At 36.9% G+C, this 10,084-nt stretch overlaps 2 protein-coding genes and 1 pseudogene across 2 annotated transcripts in view; 1 reads left to right on the forward strand and 2 right to left on the reverse strand.

Moving 5' to 3' along the window:
* Window positions 1-10,084, forward strand: part of LOC146612227 (immunoglobulin lambda-1 light chain-like) — a 111,340-nt gene that overhangs the window by 66,007 nt on the left and 35,249 nt on the right. The window lies entirely within an intron of this gene.
* LOC146612234 (immunoglobulin lambda-1 light chain-like) overlaps window positions 1-10,084 on the reverse strand; it is a 54,881-nt gene that overhangs the window by 11,140 nt on the left and 33,657 nt on the right. The window lies entirely within an intron of this gene.
* LOC146612235 (Ig lambda chain C region pseudogene) lies at window positions 1,098-2,811 on the reverse strand (annotated as a pseudogene).

Genomic DNA, 10,084 nt, shown 5'->3' on the forward strand with positions numbered 1-10,084 from the left:
ACATCATTAAGAAGATTTTAAATTAAGTAACACTGTTTAGAATCTGCAACATATTATGCTTATCTCACTACATTTTGTATTACTTCTAATTTGCTGTGGATAATAAGGTAATATGAAAATAATTTTGTTTATACAGTACATTTTAAATCACAAAGTTATAGGGTGCTTCACATTTTAAATAAAATCAACTTATAAGAAATACTTTTTTATATCACAGCATACATAAATACATATTTAAAACTAATTGGTGACAACAAGGTCAAAATTAAACCGCCACATGATCGGGATAACGAAAACTAGCAAAAATTGCAGAAAAATGTATTTGGTTAATTTTATTAATTTGATTAGTAAAATTTTAATATTAATTCTACAGTTTGCCAGAAGGCCACGAAGGGAAGCAAGAGAACATGTGTTGTTCTTTGATGATACTTTGAGTCAGATTTTTGCAGTATTAATTCCTTGAGAAAACCAGACTGGATGGGCTTAGAGGCTCAAAATCCAAGTCTTAGTCAAAAAACTTGCACAGAAAATTCATCTAGTCATCAAAACCAAATATTGAACCCAGACCCTGTACACAGTTTTTAACTTAATCAGCTACTTTGATTTGAACTAAACAATGATTGCATTCCATACATGAAAATGTGGTTTGTATTTGTTTTTTCAGTTTCCTACCACAGGGTTGGAATCAGGTGTTAAAGTTGGATTTGGGAGGTGGAAAGTTCAGCTGTAGCAGGGCAGCAGCGACTTTACATTTTGCAACATATAAGACCATATTACATTCGTGATGGAAAATTTTCCAACTCCTCACCGTATAAACCTGGATTTTAGTTGGTATCTTTATCTTTTGTTTCAAAGGTCAACAGCAATCGCTGGCTTTGCACACAAATAAGCTTTTAAAAGCTTCTCCCCAAGAACAAAACAAAAGTGATTTTTCTTAAGCTGTGATTTTATTTTGTGATTTTTACTTTTATTACACCCTTTTTTAAAGTCGACATGGATAATATTAGCTGATAAACTTAGCATGCACATCATTAGAAAGTCAAATGTTTGCAGAAATATCGCAACAGCAGAAACATGTAGCTTCATCAAAATATAAAACACATCATATGCAGACAGGAAGTGTTGCTGAAGCTCTACTCTGAGCAGTGGTCAGGGTCCAGGCTTTGAATGACGGGGCTCTGTCCACTCAGGCTGGCCTCACAGCTCACTGAGCCCGCCTTCTTCCACTGGTCTGCGGAGAGGCTCAGGGTGCTGCTCCAGCTGTAGCGGCCATCTGTCCCCAAGACCTCCAGGCTGGTTGAAACCCCTGAGGATGTGCTGGTGCTCCCCACCTTCCAGCCCAGCTTCCAGTTTGAGGGGAAGCCCCCGGTGGCCAAACACACCACAGTGGCACTACTCTGTTTGTCTTCCTCTTTGGAGGGAGGGAGGACAGTGAGGGTGGGCCTCACCACACCCGCTGGAGGAGAAAAGGTTGAAGATAACCGAAAAAAGAGATACAAATGTACAAACATAGGAATAAATATATATTTAGTGATTACTGATCAAACCTTTATTATTTCATGATGTTTTACAGTTAATAACTTGACCCTGTGATAATTTTCTTATTTGAAACTGACAAAGCTAAAGCACTCATGAGAATACAGTTAAAACTTCACATCTGTTTCTTTCACTTCCTTTAAACTTCATTTGAAATTGATCAACCATGAACACAAAATTGATCTAAATATACTGAGTTAATTTCTTTTTTCTAATATAAGTCGACAAAACATAATTCAATATTTGTTTTTATTTTATAATTCATGAGTAAAAATACATTTTAAATCAAAGTCAGCTAAAACGTCATTATCACAGATTTTATTATTGTAACCGGATAATATTTAAAGTGAAATGAACCCAAAAAACCATCAAAATTTGTTTTCTGTAAGTTCAGTTCCTTAAAAGACTGAATGAATATTGATTTAAGAAAAGTTTCTTTCAAAATGTTGCCATGACATTAATAATAATCATTGAATTTAATCAAAGTTCTGTTTAATAGATTGATTTAAATGCTTAATAAATACTATGTTTATCAAAAATTACGAATTTCTGGTACTTACAGCCAACGATGAGTTTGGTTCCTCCACCAAAAGTGTTCCACAGTGATACAAACTCATTAAGTGGCCGTACAAAAACCTCCTGCACTCTGAACAAACCTCTAACCACTGAAAATGAACCTTTTTTTCAAGTAAAACATCACAGTACACCTGATTAAATGCAGAAGATGATTTGACTAAAGTGACTTAAAATTATTTAATGAATTTAAATCATAATTGTCATTACTGTATTTTGAGTATTAAGAACTGAACGACAAAACGGAATTTTCACATTACACATATAAATTTTTTAAAACACACAAAACACTGTTTAAAACAGCAACGAGAAATACCTCAAAAAAGCATGAATTGTGAAACTATGACAATATACTTAAGAACGTTATACAGGTATATTGTATTTATGATATCAAAATCAAAAATGAGCATACAGACCAGAGTGCCATTTTAATCCAGGTGTTAAAAATACGTAAATATGTTTCCAAATATGTTTTTCTCTATGGCATAAAATTATTAATGGTATTAATTCAATCAATTATTCTTCTGACTTTGTGCCTACGTTGCCTTCAGTGTGTTGAGAGCAGAGAAATGATTTCCATAGAGAGGAGGCTTTGCATCATCAGCTGATCCTCCAGAGAACTGAGAAGGTTTATAGTCCTGTGACTTCAACACTGCAGGACTCACATCTGTCAGTCAACACAGCAGAAAGCACAACCACCATGACTCTCATCACCATCCTCATCTGGACGCTGACCTGCTGCTGTTTTACAGGTTCATTCACTCAGCAACATTTCCAACATGATGTGCTGCTTTTTCTCTCATTGATTTCTGCTGATAAATGAATGATTTGTTTTTGTCTGCAGGAGGCAGCGGTCAGGTGACTGTGACTCAACCTCCAGTAGTGACATCTGCTCCTGGATCCACTGTCACTCTGACCTGTAGGACCAGCCAAGATGTTTACAGAGATTCTGATGATGATGATTATGTATTCTGGTATCAGCAGAAGTCTGAACAGACTCCAAAGCTCCTAATAAAATGGGCAAAAACACTTGAGTCAGGAACACCAACTCGATTTAGTGGCAGTGGAAGCAGCTCTGACTTCTCTATGACCATCAGTGGAGTTCATGCTGAAGATGCAGCAGTTTACTACTGTCAGAGTTTCCATGAAATAAACAGTGCTTATGTGTTCACACAGTGATTTGTAGTCGTACAAAAACCTCCCTCAGTCAGACTGCAGAGAAACTGAGCTGTTACAGCAGAAACTGACTGCAGCTGCTGAAGAGGAAGAAACTCTGACACAGACCAGTGAACACAGAGCTGACAGTAACCTCACCAAGCACTAAATACTCATCTACATTTCTTTTGGGGAATTCTGAAATATTCACTCCCTTTTATCATTTTCAATGCCCTTTACCAACATAGAGCAGAGCAGCTACCTGAACACTGCTCCAACAGAGGTCGATCATCTTGTTAATAATTTTGCCTCCTCACTAAGTATGACTCTGGTTACTGTAGCTCATGAGAAAAAGAAATCCTCAAATCAAAAGTACTTGACTCTGTGGTATAACTCTCAAACACGCACCTTAAAGCAGATAACTTATAAGCTGGAGACAAAATGGCGTAAAACAAAGTTAGAAGATCATCTTTTTGCTTTAGTTTGCTGCATTATAAGAAAGCCCTCTGTAAAGCTAGAACATCTTTCTATTCATCACTGATTAAAGAAAATAAGAACAACCCAAGGTTTCTCTTCAGCACTGTAGCCAGGCTGACAAAAAATCAGAGCTCTTTTGACTCAACCGTTCCTTTAATGTTAACTAGAAATGACTTCATGAACTTCTTCACAAATAAAATTTGAACCATTAGAGAAAAAATACTCATAATCGTCTCACAGATGTAACATTATCTACAGCAACTTTCAGTGCCATTAATATTCATATAGAGTCTTTTTCTCCAGTTGGTCTTTCTGAGTTAACTTCAGTAACTGCTTCCTCAAATCATCAACATGTCTTTTAGACCCCATTCCTACAAGACTGCGCAAAGAAGTCCTGCCATTAATTAATGCTTCAATCTTAAACATGATCAACCTGTCTCTAGTAATCGGCTATGTACCACAGACCTTCAAGCTGGCAGTAGTTAAACAGTTACTTAAAAAGCCTTCTCTTGACCCAGCAGTCTTAGCTAATTAGTCTTAGCTTTCTTTCATGTCAAACATTCTTGAAAGAGTAGTTGTCAAACAGCTAACAGATCATCTGCAGAGGAATGGCTTATTTGAAGAGTTTCAGTCATGTTTCAGAGCTCATCACAGCACAGAAACAGAATCTGCTTATAGCCTCCAGTGTTGGGGAGTAACGGAATACATGTAACGGCAACGAAGAACAGAGGTAACCACGCACTAAATATAATAATAATAATGATAATGGATTGGATTTATATAGCGCTTTTCAAGGCACCCAAAGCGCTTTACAATGCCACTATTCATTCACTCTCGCATTCACACACTGGTGGAGGCAAGCTACGGTTTGTATACACACAAAAGTAACAAGAAAATGGCAGACAGGAGGGAGACACAGCTGACCCTAATTAGACAAGACAACAGTGATGCAAAACCCAAAACACTGAACACTGGACGTGGGTGTTTTAAAAGAGGTAAAAGAGGAAATACAAGACAGAAAGCCACAATTCCCAGAATAAAACTTAAAACAAAAACAGAAAACACTGGGTCGCAGTGTAACTGCTGAAGCGCTACTCTGAGCAGTGGTCAGGGTCAAGTGATGTTTCCAGTAACTCAGGTTATAATGTTTGGCTTTCTGAGTCAAGGTGAGAGTTTTTTTATTTGTTTGTTTTTAATTCTGTTTGTGCTGCTCATGTTTCTCTGATTTAACCTGATACATTTTCTGTTGTTTTTTCCTCAAGATTCACATCATTTTAGTCCTCATTTCAAAGTCATTTGCCAAAAGTTTTCTAACTCTGTTAAGCCAAGCCTGTAAGGGACTGTGACCATCAGCACCACAGGGAGTTGCTGGACTTAGTACCTTTAGAAACCTGGACAGCCTTCCAAACTCAGGAACTCCATCTTGACTCCAAGGCAGTAGATCTGGTTCTCAGTACACTTTATCCACCAGTGATCTTCAGGCAGTAGATGCTGCAGATTATTACTGTGGGTTACCATGGTAGTGAAGTGTTTACACAATGATTCATGGCTGCATAAAAAATTTCTTCACTTTGGCTGAAGGCTGCAGGTGTAGAGTTTTTTAACTGCAATGAGAATAACTAGTCTCTCTCTCTCTCTCTCACACACACACACATGCACACGCACACATGCACACACGCACACGCACACGCACACACACACATGCACACACACACACACACACACACACACACACACACACACACACACACACACACAAACAGGTATTTGTTTGTAGGTTCTGTTTTGAATGCTTGCTGCGCTTCACTGATCCTAAACCAGTTTAAGAAGAACCAGCGGGAAACATCTGTGCAGAGTCTCTGACAGTGAGATTTTTCATAATGATGATGATGTTACTGACTTCACTGCTGATCACAATCATGCTCAGACTTCAAGGTGATGAGTGATGTGGTTCTGTTATATTCTCTGTTATGTTGTACTTTACATCACACTGTCATTTTAACAAAGTAACATATTTTAATTTCCAGGATCAGATGCCAGTTCATCTGTGACTCAGTCTCCTGTGTTTAAAGCTGCTGCTTTGGGGGAGACGGTCTCTCTGAGCTGTACAGCCAGTAAAGGAGTTGATGATGATCTCAGCTGGTATCTACAGAAACCTGGACAGCCTCCCAAACTGCTGTTTTACAAAATCAGCAGACGCCAGTCTGATACTCCGAGTCATTTCAGCAGCAGTGGATCTGAGCCTGAGTTCACTTTGACAATCAATGGAGTTCAGGCTGCAGATGCAGGAGATTACTACTGTATGGGAACATATAGAGGCCCAGTGTTCACACAGTGATACAGAGTCGTACAAAAACCTCCCTCAGTTACTATTTGCAGTGTTGCAGCTGTGAGCTTCTGATACAGACTCTGACATGCATCACTGGTTCACTGAGTCCACTTTCAGAGGTGGAAACTAAAATATGTATTCATTCCTGATCACATCATTAAGAAGATTTTAAATTAAGTAACACTGTTTAGAATCTGCAACATATTATGCTTATCTCACTACATTTTGTATTACTTCTAATTTGCTGTGGATAATAAGGTAATATGAAAATAATTTTGTTTATACAGTACATTTTAAATCACAAAGTTATAGGGTGCTTCACATTTTAAATAAAATCAAATTATAAGAAATACTTTTTTATATCACAGCACACATAAATACAGATTTAAAACTAATTGGTGACAACAAGGTCAAAATTAAACCGCCACATGATCGGGATAACGAAAACTAGCAAAAATTGCAGAAAAATGTATTTGGTTAATTTTATTAATTTGATTAGTAAAATTTTAATATTAATTCTACAGTTTGCCAGAAGGCCACGAAGGGATGCAAGAGAACATGTGTTGTTCTTTGATGATACTTTGAGTCAGATTTTTGCAGTATTAATTACTTGAGAAAACCAGACTGGATGGGCTTAGAGGCTCAAAATCCAAGTCTTAGTCAAAAAACTTGCACAGAAAATTCATCTAGTCATCAAAACCAAATATTGAACCCAGACCCTGTACACAGTTTTTAACTTAATCAGCTACTTTGATTTGAACTTAACAATGATTGCATTCCATACATGAACATGTTGTTTGTATTTGTTTTTTCAGTTTCCTACCACAGGGTTGGAATCAGGTGTTAAAGTTGGATTTGGGAGGTTGAAAGTTCAGCTGTAGCAGGGCAGCAGCGACTTTACATTTTGCAACATATAAGACCATATTACATTCGTGATGGAAAATATTCCAACTCTTCACCAGTATAAAGCTGGATTTTAGTTGGTATCTTTATCTTTTGTTTCAAAGGTCAACAGCAATCGCTGACTTTGCACACAAATAAGCCTTTAAAAGCTTCTCCCCAAGAACAAAACAAAAGTGATTTTTCTTAAGCTGTGATTTTATTTTGTGATTTTTACTTTTATTACACCCTTTTTTAAAGTCGACATGGATAATATTAGCTGATAAACTTAGCATGCACATCATTAGAAAGTCAAATGTTTGCAGAAATATCGCAACAGCAGAAACATGTAGCTTCATCAAAATATAAAACACATCATATGCAGACAGGAAGTGTTGCTGAAGCTCTACTCTGAGCAGTGGTCAGGGTCCAGGCTTTGAGTGACGGGGCTCTGTCCACTCAGACTGGCCTCACAGCTCACTGAGCCCGCCTTCCTCCACTGGTCTGCAGAGAGGCTCAGGGTGCTGCTCCAGCTGTAGCGGCCGTCTGTCCCCAAGACCTCCAGGCTGGTTGAAACCCCTGAGGATGTGCTGGTGCTCCCCACCTTCCAGCCCAAATTCCAGTTTGAGGGGAAGCCCCCGGTGGCCAAACACACCACAGTGGCACTACTCTGTTTGTCTTCCTCTTTGGATGGAGGGAGGACAGTGAGGGTGGGTCTCACCACACCCGCTGGAGGAGAAAAGGTTGAAGATAACCAAAAAAAGAGATACAAATGTACAAACATAGGAATAAATATATATTTAGTGATTATTGATCAAACCTTTATTATTTCATGATGTTTTACAGTTAATAACTTGACCCTGTGATAATTTTCTTATTTGAAACTGACAAAGCTAAAGCACTCATGAGAATACAGTTAAAACTTCACATCTGTTTCTTTCACTTCCTTTAAACTTCATTTAAAATTGATCAACCATGAACACAAAATTGATCTAAATATACTGAGTTAATTTCTTTTTTCTAATATAAGTCGACAAAACATAATTCAATATTTGTTTTTATTTTATAATTCCTGAGTAAAAATACATTTCAAATCAAAGTCAGCTAAAACGTCACTATCACAGATTTTATTATTGTAACCAGATAATATTTAAAGTGAAACGAACCCAAAAAACCATCAAAATTTGTTTTCTGTAAGTTCAGTTCCTTAAAAGACCGAATGAATATTGATTTAAGAAAAGTTTCTTCCAAAATGTTGCCATGACATTAATAATAATCATTGAATTTAATCAAAGTTCTGTTTAATAGATTGATTTAAATGCTTAATAAATACTATGTTTATCAAAAATTACGAATTTCTGGTACTTACAGCCAACGATGAGTTTGGTTCCTCCACCAAAAGTGTTCCACAGTGATACAAACTCATTAAGTGGCCGTACAAAAACCTCCTGCACTCTGAACAAACCTCTAACCACTGAAAATGAACCTTTTTTTCAAGTAAAACATCACAGTACACCTGATTAAATGCAGAAGATGATTTGACTAAAGTGACTTAAAATTATTTAATGAATTTGAATCATAATTGTCATTACTGTATTTTGAGTATTAAGAACTGAATGACAAAACGGAATTTTCACATTACACATATAAATTTTTTAAAACACACAAAACACTGTTTAAAACAGCAACCAGAAATGCCTCAAAAAGCATGAATTGTGAAACTATGACAATATACTTAAGAACGTTATACAGGTATATTGTATTTATGATATCAAAATCAAAAATAAGCATACAGACCAGAGTGCCATTTTAATCCAGGTGTTAAAAATACATAAATATGTTTCCAAATATGTTTTTCTCTATGGCATAAAATTATTAATGGTATTAATTCAATCAATTATTCTTCTGACTTTGTGCCTACGTTGCCTTCAGTGTGTTGAGAGCAGAGAAATGATTTCCATAGAGAGGAGGCTTTGCATCATCAGCTGATCCTCCAGAGAACTGAGAAGGTTTATAGTCCTGTGACTTCAACACTGCAGGACTCACATCTGTCAGTCAACACAGCAGAAAGCACAACCACCATGACTCTCATCACCATCCTCATCTGGACGCTGACCTGCTGCTGTTTTACAGGTTCATTCACTCAGCAACATTTCAACCATGATGTGCTGCTTTTTCTCTCATTGATTTCTGCTGATAAATGAATGATTTGTTTTTGTCTGCAGGATGCAGCGGTCAGGTGACTGTGACTCAACCTCCAGTAGAAACATTTACTCCTGGAAACACTGTCACTCTGACCTGCAACACCAATCCAAAAGTTCAAACCTGGACAGATGGAGGTAGCAGAGTACACTGGTATCAACAAAAACCTGGACAAGCACCAAAACTTCTTATTTACAATGGTATAAACAAACCATCCAGTGGTGGAGTTCCAGCTCGATTCAGCGGAAAAGGGAATGGTATTGATGCTGCTCTGACCATCAGCGAAGTTCAGGCTGAAGATGCAGCAGTTTACTACTGTCAGAGTGCTCATCAAATAAACAGTGCATGGGTGTTCACACAGTGATTTGTAGTCATACAAAAACCTCCTTCAGTTAAACTGCGAATATACTAAGCTGTTGCAGCAGGAACTGACTGCAGCTGCTGAAAGAAACTCTGACACAGACCACTGAACACAGAGCTGATGAGTGCTCAAAGACTTTAAGCAAGCAATAATAATCATTATTTACTATATTTCTGAAGTGTAATTTATAGAAAGATATTTTGAAGAATTAAAGACACCACATAACTAATTTTATGTTCCCATTTAATCAGTACAAAATTAAACAATTCTTACTCGAGTACACATTTCAGTTATTATAACTGAAAACAAAAACATTTTCCACTATCAAATATCAACAGATATAAAAGATGTGGCAATCTAAATGTCACACTATTTCTTTTCACTGATTGGTTTAGGATTCCCAATAAAATAATAAAAATAAATAAATAAAACTCCACAGCCTCACACAGAAGACTCAGACATTTCTTTTTAATGCTTGTGAAAGATTTACAAGCAATACAGTTATAACCATCAAAATCTAGACTTAGTGAATCTGATAAATCTTTTTCTGTGAGGTTTCTAAAAATTTAAGA

This window comes from Diplotaxodon limnothrissa, linkage group LG19, assembly GCF_057381915.1.
Source record: "Diplotaxodon limnothrissa isolate DT_005_m linkage group LG19, D_limnothrissa_male_GT1.1, whole genome shotgun sequence".
NCBI classification, from domain to species: Eukaryota; Metazoa; Chordata; class Actinopteri; order Cichliformes; family Cichlidae; genus Diplotaxodon; species Diplotaxodon limnothrissa.